The following is an 18,779-nucleotide window of genomic DNA, read 5'->3' on the forward strand; positions in this document are numbered from 1 at the left end:
GGGTACTGGCATAGAGATTATTCCCATAACTATTGAATGCCTTGTGTTTGTCTTTCCTATCCGCTGCAATTCTGTTCTCATAGCTAGCTTTAGAGGATTTGATGAGTGATCTCAACCTTTTGTTGATGCCATTAAGGGAGTTGTTCCCGTCTTGGGACTTCACCTTATTCTGCATCAGTTTAATTGTTCCATTGTCAAGTTTGTGTATGGCAGGGGACCCCCACATTGGCTTCCTGTTATGGAAGACAACATCTTGTTCTATTGGTCATGGCGAGATCCATGCATATGTGTATGTGTTCATACAGTTCATTGGTTTATAATCTGGTGGTCATGCAACTATTCTCCATTTGCATGGGTGCCGTGAACTTAGCCACCTCTATTTTAAGGAGCCCAAGGTTAGCTTTGGAGGTGTTTGTCATGATGGTTACCTTTGTGGGGGGGGGGGGTGAAGGATGTTGATTCCCAAGGTGATTAGTTTGTGGTTGGATCCACACCTCAGTATTTTGACATGTGGACCCAACAAGGTCATGTATGTTACCACATACATCAGGGAGAGTTGCATCCACCACCCTGAGTATTTGTGCGTTGTGGTGTTTACTATGTGCCTGTGCCTTCTGTGGCACTTGCAACAGTGGCCTGATGAGCAGCGTTCCTCCTGCAAGCACCCCTGTCCATCAGCCTGTGTGGGACCTTGCCTGCACTCTGGCTATGGCCAGTATCTACTCTCACACCTGCCATAGTCACCACACTAGCCTGTTCAATGCCACCACTTGCCAACTGTCCATCATCTGTGGCTACTGGTGACGGGGTATGTGTGGGCACTGTCACTGTGTGCAGTGATGGTGTGCACAAGTGTGGGATGCCAACTAATGGCACAGATTCAGCCCCTGACAACCCCATCTGTACCTCAGTATTCCTATCATCAATGACAGAGTCTGCAGAGATATTGACATTGTTTCAAAAGGGGGTAACCCAGACCCCATCGCCACCTGTGAAAGGAAGACAAGATATGTACATTAATACCTGCACTTTGATGTTGGCTGGTACACAGACACACACACACAAACACACACACTTACAAGTGAGGTGGCACAAATCTGTTACACAGACCGCACATTACTCACATGGTGACATGCATGACACACAGCTGTCAACATCATGCATTGCAGCCAGTTGTACAACATATAACTGACAGTATAGAGCTCTGGGATATGTGATTAGTGTTAGTACATGATGGCCCTTCCCCAGCGCAGACTGCAGCCATGAACACATCATTGCTGTCCACCTGTATAGCACAGTGGCAAGTACTACAAAACATAACTCACAACTCTACATATCCTCACAGGATGTGTAGCAGTCTGGCTCATATGTCTGCCCTATTTCTCATAACCCCTGTGTTTCTCTGCGACATACATGGGATGATCTGAGGAGTGACATCACTGATTAATGACATACATGTGAGTGTCAGATCTGCAAACGAGCAGTGAATGTATGGTCACACAATCCTTGTTACACCACCAGCCTTGTAAGCTTACAGTGGATATGATAAGTGTACACAACCCTGTTAACATGCCATGTTCTTGTAATATAGAGGATGGGACCAAAATAATGCATTAAAATATGTCACCCACCTTCCATGTGACATATGACATGTGCAATCCAATCGATAAACAAACACATGTGATACGTGTAAAATATGATGACTGCAATATGTACAATATGTTGATTGCATGCATGTGCACACTCTTAAAATGATAAGTTGTTGAAGCACCTTGTAAGTGGCTTGCAGCATTCACTCTTCTTGTGAAAGTGCCTATCAGCATGGCACATCCTGACTTGGCATTATTTGGCCACTCTTCCATGCAAAGTTCACCCAATTTTCTGTCAGAATGCAAGGACAGCTCATGTGCATGGCCCTCATCAGGTCACACTGGGGTTTTCTATCTGGTGTAGGTCTAGGCTCTGGCTGGGCCAATCCATACCCATGTTTGTGTTCAGGTGGAGCCATTCTTAGGTAGCTTTGGATGTATACTGCAGTTCTTTGTCATGGTTGAAGGCTGACACACCTCCTCATCCTCAGCGATCTTGCAGGTGCCTGATCGATTTTAGGCAGAAGTGGGTGTTATTAGGAATTGTTCAGAATTCCCACAACCGTGACTACAGGCCTTGTTCTGTCTGTGGAACAGCAGCCCCACAGCAGGCTGCTGCCACCAGTGTGATTCACCATGGGGATGTGGGTGTTCAGGTTATGAGAGGTGTTGCTTGCGCATCCCACATACCTGTTGGTATTGTGGCTGTGAGGTCAATCCCTAGTTTCACCATAACACATTTTCACACCTGACTTTGGGAGACATGATGTGCTGTATTGCAATTTGTATCAACCCCTAGCTGTTTTGGGTGTGTGGATATGCTTCCATCTTCTGACCCTACCCCATAGGCCAGACGTATGCAGAATATGGGAGAGTGTTCTCACAGGTAGTACAGAACACCAGTACTAGCAAGGGGTTACTGCAACTCCCTCTGTGTTGCTGTATGTCCCCTGGCAACCTCCCTGGCCAGGTCTTGGTATGTGTTGTCATCATTTTTTGAGGGACATCAGGTTCTTATCAACAGCACTGTTGCCCCATATTCACTCCACTTTTTGACAACTGTCTCCACTGTGTTCCATGGTGTATGCACTGCTGTGGTAATGTTGTTGTACCCCACTCTTGAGTGATAGCTTTCAAATATGAGATCCGTTTGCTCTTTTGTATGCTGTCTGCAAGCCATGGCTGTTGCTGTTGCAGGCAACTGAGCATATGTCATGGTTATCCCACTTGGAAAGCAGACTGTTATTTGGTTTTAGTCAGAGTGCCTTTACTTGATGGCTGTTGTGTACCCAAGTAGACTGTATGCTTTCAGTAAATCACAAGCTGCTGCAATAACATATTATTTGAAGGGTGTGCACACATATGCATCCAGCACATTGTGAGGTTTGTATACTCCATATTTGGTGGCCAACAGATTGATTCTTTGCACAGGGGATAGTTCATGTCATAGATCACATTACAGTTTGGAAAAAATGAGGACTGATATATTGTGCTCTCAATTTTTATGGGCATCACAGACACCTGGCATCTTAACAGAGGTGTGTACACTGTTTATATCCACTATATGACAGTAATGTTTCATACATGTCCCTACCTTAGGCTGCTTGTTCACCCATTCTGTTGCTCTCTGTCCAGACATCTTGCACTAACAGGTCATGTGTTATGCTACAGGGATGATACATTCTCATCAGATAGGCCTTTTGGTGACCACTGTGATGCAATGCAATTGACCCAAACACAGGTGAACATGCACATAAAGCAAGATAGCTATGAGTGACAGTTGTGTGCATGGTACACTGCATGTCCTTCACATGTCTGGGGTATTGGCAAACCACAACAGTACAACTGCATACTCACCAGCTATAGGCTGTCATCCCACATGCAGACACGAGGGACCTAGGTAGTAGTGTGAGGGGAGTATGTTTAGCAGACCTACAAGTGGCAGTGGTACAGGATGGATGCAGCATGTGTGCACATGTACAGTACAACCCCCAATACTACACAATTGTCTGTCCTTCACCATAGATGTTCATGTCAGTGCATTAGAAATCCCCATCCACAACTGCTATCTGACCTGACACATGTATGTAGATACTCTACAATTAAAGTAGTAAATGAAGGCAAATACTGTGAACACAAAATGACTCCAGAAGTATATAAAAAACTATATATGAAAAAATACAATAAATTCACTGAGAACAATGCAAAAAGACAGAATTAAGCGCTTTCATCAGGTAAATGACTTCATCAGAATTACATATTATTAAACAACTCTAGTTTAAATAATAGTCCTGGCCAATCATCTGAAAGAATAACATCACTTCCTTTTAAGCTTACAGCCACGGAGTCCCCAATAAGTGTCCGTTCACCACCAGACTGATGTTTATAGGATACAAAATTCAACAATAACATCCACGGATAAAAGAAATTTTATTGTTACTACATTAAGAACTGATACAGATTAGTTAAGCACTTTCACCTCTCCTAGTAGGCTTCTTCAGAACAAAAAAATTGTTTCCGAAGACGCCTTAAATAACTTATTTGGCGCCAAAACTCATTCAAACATTTAAAGACATAACAACCCTAAAACAGCTGTCATGCAAACCTCATACAATCATTCACTGCCCTTTACAACACAAAATCAAAAACTGGGCAGTTTGAAAATAAATTGGCATGTCTTAATTAAAATATAATATAAAAAATAAGAATTATATAATTCCAGCCTAGATAAAACACAGAATCGGTGATTTGTAAAAATCTATCATCGCTGTTGAAAATGCATCCCCACACATAAAAACAATGTTGTATTGTCTATCCCACCTTGAATAAAATTACACTGTCGTATATTTTAACCTAACCTTGTTGGATAATTTGTAAGCTGATCAATCAATTCTCTTGTACCTATAAAAAATGAAAATAAAATCTATTGACATCGTTCATGACCATTACCGGTCCTAATAAAAATGACAATAAAAATAATAAATATAATAATGATTTTTTATCTTTTGATAAAGTGTGATACAACCGGACCTGATAATAAAACTACTGAATTTGTAAATACCTAACATTACTTTTGAAAGTTAGTGTTTTATATCGGTAGTTTAATACCAAGTGTCCTACTAACGTAAAAAATATGTAACTAAAGATATACCTACTGCAAGCCATCCATAATATACTGAATATATTGAAAAAAATCTAATATAAATGTAAGCTTATACAAAACTAATCAAACAACCTTAACTGTGGTTAATATAACATATGCATTATTTATATTAATAAATGAATTACTTGTTACTCATACCTTTACCTACCCATAAATGTAATACATTAACCTAGCCATGTCTGTCATTATCTATACTATAAACACAGCCTTTTATTCCATATATATTGTGATATTCACGTTTGTTATTTTATGGACAAAATGGATTTACAAGAAATAAAGTCATTCAACCCTGGTGATGTAGTAGCATCCAAATATAACTGCCACCATGTTTGCTTGAAACTTAGTAGGGTTTTAAAGTCTCTACCCCGTGGGTCCTGTTTAATAGTCTCAATGATGGCAAATTTGAATACTGCTGTACTGGAATGGTTGCCCTAAGGTACCCGTGGAGCTCCCCGGTGGATGCCAGGTGGGCTGCAAGGCCAGGCCCATGCCTGTGGCTGTGCAGTCCCTGGCCACCACAGCAACCCTTTGCCAGGTATGGTGTATGAGGTCACTTTCATGATGCCAGACTTACATGCATGCAGGCCAACATCATTTACCCAGTGGACAAGGTTGTCCCACAGGCCAGTCCTCTCCTGTAGATGTTGCTGGCTCCAGCCAAACATTATGGCATGGCTGTGTAGTGTGGCTTCTATAATTATATTTGTCTGAGCCGCTGAGAATGTTGACCTTTGCTGATGTGACATTGCACATGGGAGACATAACAAGGGAGACACATCACAGGACCTCATACATTTGGCAACCATATGTACAGAACTTGTACATCTACAATGAATACCAGTAGCCACCACTCACAATCACACCATACCCCTGTAACGTATCAGCGCTCTATCTGCTTGCACTGCACTGCTGGCCCTGAGGTGTCATATTCCCCCCAATGAGGCCTACTTAATTTCCTACTCCTGTACTCCTCATTCATGTCTGTGTAAAGGGATGACATTGGCTATCTTCCATGTGGATGTGGTGTGGATGGTGCCAAGCCTTGTTGTGACTACGGTGTGTAATGTTGCTGAGTAAACATGCTTGAGTTCATGTAGAATGCAGACAGGGATGTTATCAGGTGCCATGGATACCTACATTTGTTGCCTTTCAGTAGGCAATATGTACCTGCTCACTGGTGATGAGGGGAGGGGTGGGGTGCTGTGCCTATTCAGCTATAGTGCTGCTGAGCAGGTTGCCTATAGCTATGTTGTGTGTATATGTGGCCTGATTGGCCACCATTACAGGGTGGGCTGGTATGTGGCCTTAGAGATTGTAGACATATGTGAAGATGGCCTTGTGATTGGCCTTGGTGGATGTGTCCAATTTGTACTCATAGTTAGCCTTACAGTACTTGACCTGTGACCTTATATGCTTGATCAGACAAAAGTTGACTTGATGCCAGGTTGGTGCGTGCTCCTGATTTGGCCTGTACAGCCAATCTGGGGACCATGTCTGTGGTTTGTATATTGCTGCTGTCCACCACAAGCATTCAGCCTACCTTGAGGGGGTTGATGTTATCCTGTCAGGTATTGCTGAGGCCATACAGCTATGTAGGCTCCCACATAGAATTATGTTGTGGGTCTGGACACAGCTGCCAGTTCCACCATATGGGATGCCCTTCATGTGGGTTTTGCCCATTTACCTGGCCTGTGCAGGGGACATTATGGAGGTGTGGGGGGCTACAGCTTCACATACGGTAGGTGGAATTACCTCACAGGACAGGACATGTGGGGACAGCCCAGCCACATGGGGGACAATGCTCCAGAGTTTTATACAGCTTGTATGTCATTAATGTTGTTATAGACATAGGGGGTTGCTACATCAACAGGGTTTGTCTGGACATACGTTTACTGGGTGACTTGACCACTGACAGTGATATGCCTCTGACATAGCTCTCAACTGGCATGTTGTCCACAGACTGGCCAGATGTTTTCCTATTATGCTTGGTCTGTTCCTTGACCAACATTTCACACTGAGCTAATCGGAGGAAGTTGGAGCAAGGGCTCTGAGCTAACTAATCTGTGATATATAACAATAAGTATCCTGTTTTTTGCTTATTTCGGAGTTATTTATAGCACTTTTATTTTACTCACTGTGTTTGAGGTATTGACTAGAATTTTCTGTAATTGTTAAGCATCTGGTTGGGTTTGTTTGTTCTGATTTCCTGCTGGGAGTGTATCATGTAACTTGTTTGCATTTAAAAGCATTCTCTAGAGTCTCCTTGATCCTTTATCTGTTTAAACATTTCTGTAGTTTTTTTTTTCTACCTAAGTAGTGTTGGTAGTGTAGCAGTGTCTATATTCAGGCTTGTGTTTTGGGCCTAGTTGTTTGTTAGTAGAGGCTGTGTGTCTGAGCACACGTTCCAGGCCATCATAGCTTAGCCAAAGCCAGTATATCATTTTAGTGAGAGTGATTTGTTTCTGGTCACTGGCGCTGACTGGGGTTGCCTGGACTACACCTTGGAGTAAGCACCTCATTGGTTCTTTCAAGCTTTTTTTAAAGTTGTTTCAGGTTTCAGCTTTGTTACTTAAGAAGTTAACTTGTGAGTGTTTCTGCCATTTCACACTGAGCTAATCAGAGGAAGTCGGAGGAAGGGCTCTGAACTAACTAATCTGTGATATATAACATTAAGTATCCTGTTTTTTTGCTTATTTCTGAGTTATTTATAGCACTTTTACTTTACTCACTGTGTGTGAGGTATTAATTAGAATTTTCTGCAATTGTTAAGCATCTGGTTGGGTTTGTTTGTTCTGATTTCCTTCTAGGAGTGCATCATATAACTTGTTTGCATTTAAAAGCATTCTCTAGAGTTTCCTTGATCCTTTATCTGTTTAAACATTTCTGCAGTTTTTTTCTACCTAAATAGTGTTGGTAGTGTAGCATTGTCCAAATTCAGGCTTGTGTTTTGGGCCTAGTTGTTTGTTAGCAGAGGCTGTGGGTCTGAGCACATGTTCCAGGCCATTATAGATTAGCCAAAGCTAGTATAGCATTTCAGTGAGAGTGAATTGTTTGTGGTCATTGGCTGACTGGGGTTGCCTGGACTACGCCTTGGAGTAAGCTCCTCATTGGTTCTTTTTTAAAGTTGTTTCAAGTTTCAACTTTGTTAGGTAAAAAGTTAACTTGTGAGTGTTTCTGTCATTTCACACTGAGCTAATCGGAGGAAATCGGAGGAAGTCGGAGGAAGTCGGAGAAAGGGCTCCGAGCTAACTAATCTGTGATATATAACATTAAGTATCCTGTTTTTGGTTTATTTCTGAGTTATTTATTGCACTTTTATTTTGCTCACTGTGTGTGAGGTATTAACTAAAATTTTCTACAATTGTTAAGCATCTGGTTGAGTTTGTTCTGATTTTTGTTTTCCACCCTCCCTCCCTATTGGTATTTTTATACTTGGTGGCTTTACAGTTGCCCGCCCCTACTGTAAATTTGATCTGGGACACTCCTCCCAGTCTAGTGTCATTACCTCATTCTACCTAATCCAGGGAGGACATTTGAGGAGGCCAACCCAGTTAGCTTCTGCTCCTCCTTTCCCCTTTTCAAAAAAAAAAAATATATATATATATATATATATATGGTTCTACCTGACATAGCCGAAACCACACAACACCGACAACCACATCACCGACACCACATATTCGACAGTCCATAAACACGAAACCACACATAACCGACAACGAAATAACCGACGGTACACAAACACGAAACCCCATACACTGCACACACCACAATAACAATTATTAAAAACAAAACACATCCCCATTCCACAAACCACACACACAACACAAGCACACCAAAATCCTTACAAGCCCACACTAAACCTTACCCTAACCCTAAGGTCCGTCACTATACACTTACCTACCCGCTCCTAACCCTAACTCACTTAACCCGCCCCTATCGCCCCTAACCCTAACTCACTTAACCCACCCTATCGCTCCTAACCCTAACTCACTTAACCCACCCCTATCGCTTCCCTAACCCTAACTCACTTAACCCACCCCTATCGCTCCCTAACCCTAACTCACTTAACCCACCCTATCCCCACAGACCGTCAATCTCCACACTTACCTGCCTCGCACCCTAACGTCCGTCACCACCGCATACTCACACAGCCTTTCCCCATGTCGGCATCCTCGGCGTTGGTGTTGTCATCCGTCGTGTCGGTCTTCTGCATTGTCGATGTTCTGCCACTCGCGATTCGTGTCGGTCTTCTTCACTTTCGATCTTCTGGAGCTCCGGATTCCGATGTCGGTCTTCTGCGCTGTCGACGAAGTCAGGTAGAACCATATATATATATATATATATATATATATATATATATATTTTTTTTTTAAGCTTGTTTCCTGCCTTTCCCGTAAGTCATCTAGTCCAGATACAGATTTGCTGTATCCAGGACTGTTTGAAAGCTTCTGAGCTCCCAAGCCTTTCTGTGTTGGAGAAAAGCCTTCTAGCTTAATTTTGTTTCTTAGAACTAGCCAGTCTTTTAGTTTCAGCACTCAAATCTGTTTCTTTGAGCTCAGCAGGTATTCAGAAATCATTGTAAGCACTAAATAAGCTACAAATTACTACAGCACTCATCTTTCCTCACTTGTCTAGAGGAAAACAGTTTTTAGTACTTAATAAATATGCACCTATCCAGGCATGTCTAAGGGTCAGCTCCCGGTGTTTTCTCCTGTCTACCTGATGAATCTGGGCATCTTAGGGCAATGCAGCAATTGCCTCATGTACATAGACAACCCTCTCCTCCTACCACCCTGCACTACAACCTGTGAGAGATGCACTTATATAGCCAAACTGGAAGCAAAGCTCTCTTCACCCAAGACTGGACTAGACAGTCAAGAGGATAAGGTAAACACTTGCACCACACCACACTCATCACATAGTCCCTCAAAACCTACACTACCAGAATACACACATAGAAACACAAAACACACACCTACATTCTCGGAATCTCTCAAACAAAATCTGCTCAAGCAACAGGGACCTCCAAAGCAGAAACGCAAGCAACCTCCACCCCCTAACACAAACCAAATGACACATAGCCCACAAACTCAGTGTGCCACTCAACCACTGCTCATAAGGCATAACAACGTACCCAACACTCTAGTCATAGGTGACTCTATAGTCAGGCACACTGATGTTCCACTCACCAGGCTAAACAAGGAGAAAGTTACTGTCAGCTGCCTGTCAGGTGCTGGGATCCGCCACATAAGGCATGCACTCAGGTCGCTCCACAACAAGTACAAATATGACCCTGTCATTGTCCATGTTGGTGTGAAGGACCTGTGACATACCTCCCTGGACTACATGAAAAGAGACATGGAGGAGATGTCTGATCTTGTAGCCCAGGCAGTTATGACCCTAGCCCTGAGTAGCATCCTGCCATCACCCAGAATTATACCACAGTATAAGGACAAAATTATTGACTTCAACAATTGCCTAAGCTTCTGGTGTCATTCTAAGGGGATCCAGTATCTGTCTGCCTGGGATGACATGATCGACAAACCACGATGCTTTGCCAGAGATGGCCTGCACCTGTCGCCCTTGGGATTTTGGATACTGGCTAAGGCTCTTGCCACCCCTATACTGCCTTTTTTAGGCAAGATTCAAATGACAAACTCACCACCGTAACAAGTACAAGCAAGCAAAATTTGAGGGTAATGTTACTCAATGCTAGAAGTCTAAACCTCAAAATGCACTCAATCAAGGCACTCCTTAAAATGGAGAACATCGACATCTGTGCAGTGACAGAGACCTGGTTCAAGGGTCCAGAGAGCACCCTTGCATTACCAGGCTATAAGTCATACAACATCTTTCGGCCACCTAACCTGGACCGAAGCACTAAAGGCGGAGGCGTGTCCATATTCATTAAGGATATCCACACCTCCAGGCTAGTTGCTCAGCATAATGCATCCAAGAATAACCAAGTGCAACTAACTCTGGGCAAGACCGCAATCCAAATTGTAGCTAGCTACAGATCCCCCACCATGCCCCAGGATTCCCACTCCTCATTTCTTGATACACTGGAAAATATTTGGGTACAACCTAACACCCAAATAATGAGTGATTTCAACTACCCCACCATTAACTGAGAAAACTACTCATGTACCAACTCTTGTGCTCAACGATTTCTGGAATTCATATTTCAACGCCTTGGATCAACTTATCCACACCCCACCAGGGGCAGCAATATCCCAGACCTGGCCATTACCAACATGGGCAACCGGTGTTCCACAGTAGAGGACAATTCCTCGTTGGTCAGATCCGACCACAAGCAAATCACCCTAGACATCCACAACCCACCCCACCACCCATTAGGGAAACTACCGTAAAAAATTTCTCCAAAGCCAACTTCACGCTTCTTAAGACAGAAGTGGCAAACTTCACAACATCCATGCTGACAGACAATAGAGGTACAACTGCTGAATCCTATACAATTGCACTTTATAAGCACTTACACAAGTGCATGGATCATGCAATCTCTAACAGAACCAAGATGCTATCCTCCAAAAAAAGGAAGCCAATCTGGTGGTCCCCTGCTATAAACAAACTCTACAACAGAAGAAAGAAACTGTTGCAAAAAAGAGTAAAATCCCATGATTGGAGGAACTCCGTGGTCAGCCTCAGTAAGAAGCTGAGATCCCTCATAAAATCCTCCAAAGCTAGTTATGGAAACAGAATTGCCACTGATCCTAAAGACAATCACAAAGCATTTTATAGCTATGTCAAGAATCTCAATGGCAACACTCAGATCTGCTCTGAGTTACAGCACAATGGCACTAAATATACAGGACCAACTGATATTGCCAATATCCTGGCAGGTAGGTTCAATGCTAACTTTACCCCTCTCTCATCCCCTAAAGGGCCCATCTCTATACCGGAAGAATGCAAAGTTCCTGTAATCACGGCTGCACAGGTAAAAAACACACTCTCCAAAGCCAAGAACACAGCATCCATGGGAACTGACAACATCCCAGGCTGCATTCTACATGAACTACAGAATGAACTGGCACCCCAACTAAGCACCATGTTCAATCATAGCCTCACCTCAGGCTTTGTGCCCACTGAATGGTGCACAGCAATGGTTATCCCACTCCACAAAGGGGGAGCCACCATGGACCCCGGGAACTACTGCCCCATTAGCCTGACAAGCCTGGTCTGCAAGACTGTGGAATGTATCATCATGGAACTTATAAACAGTGACATTGGTAATCTCCAAACTCTGGACCCTACCCAGTTCGGGTTTGTAAAAGGCAGATCTTGTCTCCTAAACTTGACAGACTTCTTTGAAGTGGTCACCAAAGCCATAGATGAGGGTAATGTGGTTCACACAGCCTATCTAGATCTTGCCAAGGCTTTCAACACCAACCCCCACTCTGGAATTATAGATAAACTCACTAAACTAGGTATAAATCCCTATGTCACAAGATGGGTTGTCAACTGGCTCACTGACAGAACCCACACTGTGAAAGTAGCAGACTCTAAATTCAAAACTGAAAGAGGCAGCCAAAACACGACAATAAGAAGCCGACTATTTATTGGAAATAAAATGAAAAAATCCAACAAGATCAAAGACTTAAAATTCAGTAAGCACTTTCACATTCAAATGGAATGCTTCATCAGACTGTTGACTATTGACTTAATTGGTACCATTTAAAAGCTTTAACATTTCATTGTCAAGCCAATCCCTATTTGGCTCATGAATATTGAATGAAAAATAATATAATTCATCAAAACCTTATGGATAATTCATTAAAAACAGTTTTAAAATATTATAATAAATATAATATAATAATCTCACATTTATGAATATATATATATATATATATATATATATATACATGTATATGTATGAAATATATAAATGTATATGTACAAAAAAAAAATATATATATATATATATATATATGTATATATATATATATATATATATATAAAAAATCTGATAATCATGTATATTGAATATAAAACCATGTGTATTAGGAACTATATATACACATAAAAAAAGTATTAGTCATCTTTGTCATGAATTATAACATATTTTTGTTAATAACATCATAAAAATATGGCATGTAATCATTCATGTATCTTTACATGTGAAGTATAAACTATTGTATATAGAACAGTATATCTATACTTCAACACTACATACTTCGTGTATATACAACCATACCTGATAAGAACTGTGTGTATTTATATAAACAATACTAATATATACTTATTATGAACTTTTATCAAAAATATAAAGACATTTTTTATATAAACTAATAAAGAATAAATACGTGAAATAATATATATAAAACACATATATTAATACCTATATAATACTTATGTGTTTTCTTATGTTTAAGATCCTTAGCTGCTAGAAAGGGTCTTATGGACACCTTATCATTGAGTCCTAGCCCTCTATCTGCTTGTAATCTTAATGTCCATCTCATTTCTCTCTGCTCTGAATAATTCTTATAATTCCCTAGCCCAGCATTCCTATGTATCATTTCTAATACCATGAATTTAAAACTGCGTAATGTGCCTTTGTTTATATGTTTAGCTAACGCATTATTTTCATCCTCCCTATTTATTGCATAAATATGTTCTTTCACTCGTTCCCTTAAGGTTCTGTGACACACCCCCTGTATTGCTTTCCTACTGCCTTTTTTTTCAGTGTCCGCAGACACTGAAATGCTTCCATTTTGCATTACAGTGTCCGCGGACACTGAAATACTGGCATAATATTAGAGTTAAGTTCTAATATTATGCCAGTATGGCTTCAGAAGTGCCTACAGCACTTTCTGAGCATAGGCGGCATACAGCATGGACACGCCCCCCGTGCTCGCACACAGAATTGTGTCCGTTTTAGAGCACGGCAGTGTGCCTTCATACATATGCATGACGCACTGCCGTGCTGTATGGGAACGGTCCCTTCCATGTGGGAATAAGCTATTCCTGCATGGAAGTTTACTGAATCCTGGGGAATGTTTTTAACAACCCAACTAAGCAACTGCCCTTAAATCCTGAGTAAGTGTTACATATAGTCCTGCAGCCTTGTGAGTGATTATGTTCTCACTATTAAACTATTTCTGCTCTTAAATTAAGTAAACTACTAATGGATATCCAATCTTGATGCCAGGGAAACTCGTTGCATTTAATAAAACCTGCCAGTGTGTTTCCCTATATTCTAAGTAATTAGACCAGTTACCCCATCTCTCTTGTCTCCTCACTTTCTCCAGGACACAGAAAAGGAACTTCTTAAAATTCTGACAGTACTTACTGTGCCTGAAAAGGGCATTTGTCCTATCTTGTTTTCTAATTGCATAGTTGTGCTGGTAAATCCTCTTTCTTAACTGATTCTCCATTTTTCCTATGTAAAAGATGGGACATATCTGACATAGGGCCATGTAAATTACTCCTTTACTGTTAGAATTCTAATTCCCTTGTACTGGCTTTACTCTCCCATACTTTTCAATGACCACATTTTTAGTTTCATAAATGAATCTACATTCCCTACATCCATTGCACTTATTCATCTTCCCCATAGGTAACCTGCTTTTGGTTTTGTTTCTCTGAAAAGGACCAGGTTCTTTTTTTGCAACAAGTTTTATGATCACCATCATTCTGCATTACCACTGCCTTTCCAACAACTTTTTCAAGCTGTCTGCTTAAAGTAAGATGTGGACAAAAAGTGGAACACTGGAAGTGTAACAGTGCAGAATGCCACAGAATTACGTTCCTGCATGGTCTAAAATAAAGATGGTACCATAGTCTGATGCAATAGGCAACATATTTGGTCAATTCCTTATAAGTGTCACCCTGAATACCATGTCCAAGAAAACCAGCCAAGTCAGGAATTACATGGATGTCTGAAAAATTAATTTTTCTATTAGTAAATCCCAAAACAAAATGAGCTGTCAATGCTGGTAATTCAAATGTTGTGTCTTAACTTAAAAAAACATCTAAAGGACTTATTTACTAATTCCTGGACCTGTCCTTTTCCCACTCCCACGTAAACTAGTCCCTCTCCTCTTCCCCTCCCCCTCTCAGCTCTCACATTTTACCACAACTACTCATTTATGGTCTTTATCATATTCTACCAACCTCTAATTTCTCTCTGATGGTAACTGTTAGACAGAATCTAAGTTTTATATTATATTTTATATACTTAACATGTACCATGGCTGTTTAAACCCTCAGTTTTACTCATGTATTCTAGCATGTTCATTTATAAGTTGTATTCTATTTCTCCTATGTATATACACTTGTATGGTAACATTGTATGATGTTTATTTTTGTATTTGTTTATCTATGGAGCTTTTCTCCTTGGGTCTCCACTGAAAAAGGACTCTGCAGCTCAGTCGGACTAACCCGGTTAACAAATTTCAAATAAATAAATGCCTACAAAATGTTCTTACCCCAAATGGATTAAAGAATTAATTTGACAGGCATCAAAACCAAGTGGTTTTATGACTGTGTTCTAAAAAACATGTCATGACTGCATTTCAGATAATTTAGCTGTCTGGCATACCAGGGTCTGTGACTTTGAAGTAATACTATCTACTTTTGCTTGTTTTCTGATCCATCTGATTTGTGTGAAACTGTCCTGGCAAAAGAAAGTCTGTTGACCGCTGAAGTTGCAGACACCAACTTCCTGGAACTGGCACACCTCTGCATCATTATATGAGTGACAGCACAATCAGCCAATCAGCTTACTGACAGAAATACGAACAAGCTGCCCAACTGCTACAGCTCTGGCTGAAGTGATTCAGTAGGAAGTACAAAACACAAAATATGTTGAAATGGCTGAAGTAACTCAGCAAGGTTGATCAGGAGTTCTATTGTTTCAACTGAAGTAACTCTGCAGCAGTTTCAAGTGGGAACTGCATTTTTCTGGTTGAAGTGACTGCAGCAAATTTGAGTTGGAAACACGCTGTTTAGGCTGAAGTGACTGCAAGAAATCTTGAGCGAGAAAAGCATTGTTTGGCTGAAATGACTCCACAGCAAGTTCCAAGCATGCAATGTGTGCACTTCCAGATGAAGTGACCCCACACCATGTTTTGAAGAGCTCATTCAACATATCTAACTTCTCCATGACAACTCAAGGTGATCCTCTCAGCACCTTCTCTATCAGAAGTACTTAATCTTCCTAACCAGCAGGTTGTCATATATGTCATCACTACTGAATTCAGAAATGTGAACTCCTTACCACTTCCATCCACCATATTGGAAGTAGGGAAATTAACATGGTGCCTTGGCCAAATTTTCCAGAGTTGGTCTGAATACTCTCTTGGGACTGCTCTGAAAAACAGATTGTGATTAGTGTGATTAACCTGGTCACCAAAACATAAATTAACAATAAATAAATAAATGCAATGCATGATCTAGACTGTCTGTGCAGCTGCATGAGTGTTTGAGTGACATTCAGTCTGTTTTTTTAAAAAAAAAAGTGTATAATTCTGCAATAGTTTAAAGTATTTTGCCATGGCACTTCTGTTTGGAGTCCACAAAAAAAAAAAAAATTGTGGCGCCCTGTATGGCAGCGGCTGCTTTGGATCCCTACAGAAAAGTGTACTATTTGTCTTGTTTTTCATCAGAAACAATAGAAAAAACAGATTTAAGGGCAAGAAATGAAGATATGATTTACTACAATGCTGAGAAACATCTGGAAATCTGATCTCATATCTCGCTGAGATGAATGTTTTATGAACTGCTAGCAGAGAAGCCTGTAAACTCAAACACACTCCAGTAACTCTTGCAGCTTGGAATCTTACTGGAACATGGTAAAAACTGCAGAAACCTATCAAACCTGTCTAACCAGTTGACAATTGGACATGGGAAGCATATCAAAAGGAAACTATGTGAAAGATCAAGAAAGAGATGCTCTAGAGCAGGAGTTAAGGCCAGACTGAAAATAAATCCACACAGGCCTGGTCTTCCTTCCATGCTGCTGGCAAACATACACTCACTGGAGAGCAAGATGGACTATTTAAGGATGGAGCTTTCCACACAATCTAAGGCGAGAAATAGTTGTTTACTTGTGTTCACTGAAACTTGGCTGAACTCCAGTAAAATTGATAGTACAAAATATGTGGAAGGGTGTCATTATTTCATGTTGATAGAAATTAGTCTTTTTGTGGTAAATCTCATGGTGGGGGTGTTTGTGTGTACATCGTCAACAACTGGTGTACAAACTGTGAAGTAATCACCTTTCACTGCTCAGAGAACATTGAGTTCATGTCATTAAAATTCAGACCCTTTTACTTGCCTAGGGAATTCAATGGGGTGAGCATAACAGCTGTTTACATCCCTCCTAGTGCTAATACCAATGTGGCATTAAACATTCTGTATCTGTCAATAAATGACCTCCAGAATTAGAACCTTGAGTTTGCCCATATAATTACAAGTGATTTCAATCAAGCTGACTTGACATCCATATTACTCCATTACCATCAACATGTGAACTTTGAACAAGAGGGGGAACACTCTGGATAAAGTGTACACAAATGTAAAATTGCCTAAAAAGCAATTCCTTATCCACATCTGCGCAACACTGACCATCTGTCCATCCTGCTGCTTCATGCATATACACCACTGCTGAAAAAGGGCAAACCTACAACCAAACAGGTAAGAATATGCCCTGAGGGAGCAGTCTTGGCACTACAGGACTGCTTTGAACTGGAGGACTATACGGAATCTGTAATGGCCTATATTTCAAATGTGTTGATGACCTAACAGTCATTAAATGTATCACCATGCATGCTAATCAGAAACCCTGGCTATCTGGTGAAGTATATGAGCCCCTAAAGGCATGAATGCTGCACTTAAATCAAAAGACATGGATGCCCTAAGAGATGCCAGAGCAAATCTAAGAAGAGGTGTAAAGGAGGCTAAGAGGACCTACAGATGTAAAATTCAGGGACACGTCTCTGAACAAAGGAACTACAGACGTCTCTGGCAAGGCATACAAGCCACAACCAACTACAGACCAGCATCCTGCCCGTGTGATGACAACACAGAATTTTTGAACAAACTAAACACCTACTTCAGCAAGTTTGATATGGACAACAACACTGTGCCAAAAAAAGCTCCCTGTCGAACAGGGTGAGGAGGTGCTATGTCTAAGAACATCTGATGTTCTGAGGATCCGGAGATGAGTAAACCAGAGAAAAGCAGTTGGTCTTCTGATAATATTATGGGAAGGGTTCTAAGAGATTGTGCTACCCAACTGTCCACTGCACAAACAGATATATTCAACACATCCCTGCACCTAGCCATTGTACCCAGTTGCTTCAAAAATATGACAATCATTCCATTACCCAAGAAATCCCAATCAAGTCTAAATGATTACTGGACAGTTGCTCTTACATCAACAGTAATGAACTGTTTTGAGCAGTTGATCAAGAACCATATCTCTTCAAGCCTATCTCCAACACTGGATACATTATATTTTGTTTACAGATGTAACCGCTGCATGGCTGATGCAATAACTGTAGCACTTCATGAATACTTGGCACATCTAGAGAACAAGAATTGCTATGTCAGAATGCTGTTCATCAATTTTAGTTCCATCTTTAACACTGTCATCCCCCAGAATCTGATATTGAAGCTGATCCAGCTGGGCATCAATACCTCGCTCATACCTCCCAACCATCCTGAATTGTTCGGTTTTTATCAAGTTTTGGGGTCCAAATAATGGGGTGCCACGATTCCAGAGTGGCACCCAATAATTTACGATTTTCCATGCTTTTTTTTTCGTCTTTTTTTTAGACTGATGTCATCGTGTGGAGGCATGCGTGGTGACATCAGCTACGTGAGCAGCCTGCTAGCCTGTCGGATTTCAGCTGTGGACTGAGGAGGCAGGGCCACTACTGTCAAAGTCACAAATGAAACAAATGAATCATTCACATCAATAAGTCAACTCAAGCTACTCAACTCAACACATATAGTCAACAATACATTATCGTACACACCTTGACCCTTCCCCTGCAGGCAACGTA

This window comes from Protopterus annectens, chromosome 16.part0 (assembly GCF_019279795.1).
Source record: "Protopterus annectens isolate FY-2018-M chromosome 16.part0, PAN1.0, whole genome shotgun sequence".
Taxonomy (NCBI): domain Eukaryota; kingdom Metazoa; phylum Chordata; order Ceratodontiformes; family Protopteridae; genus Protopterus; species Protopterus annectens.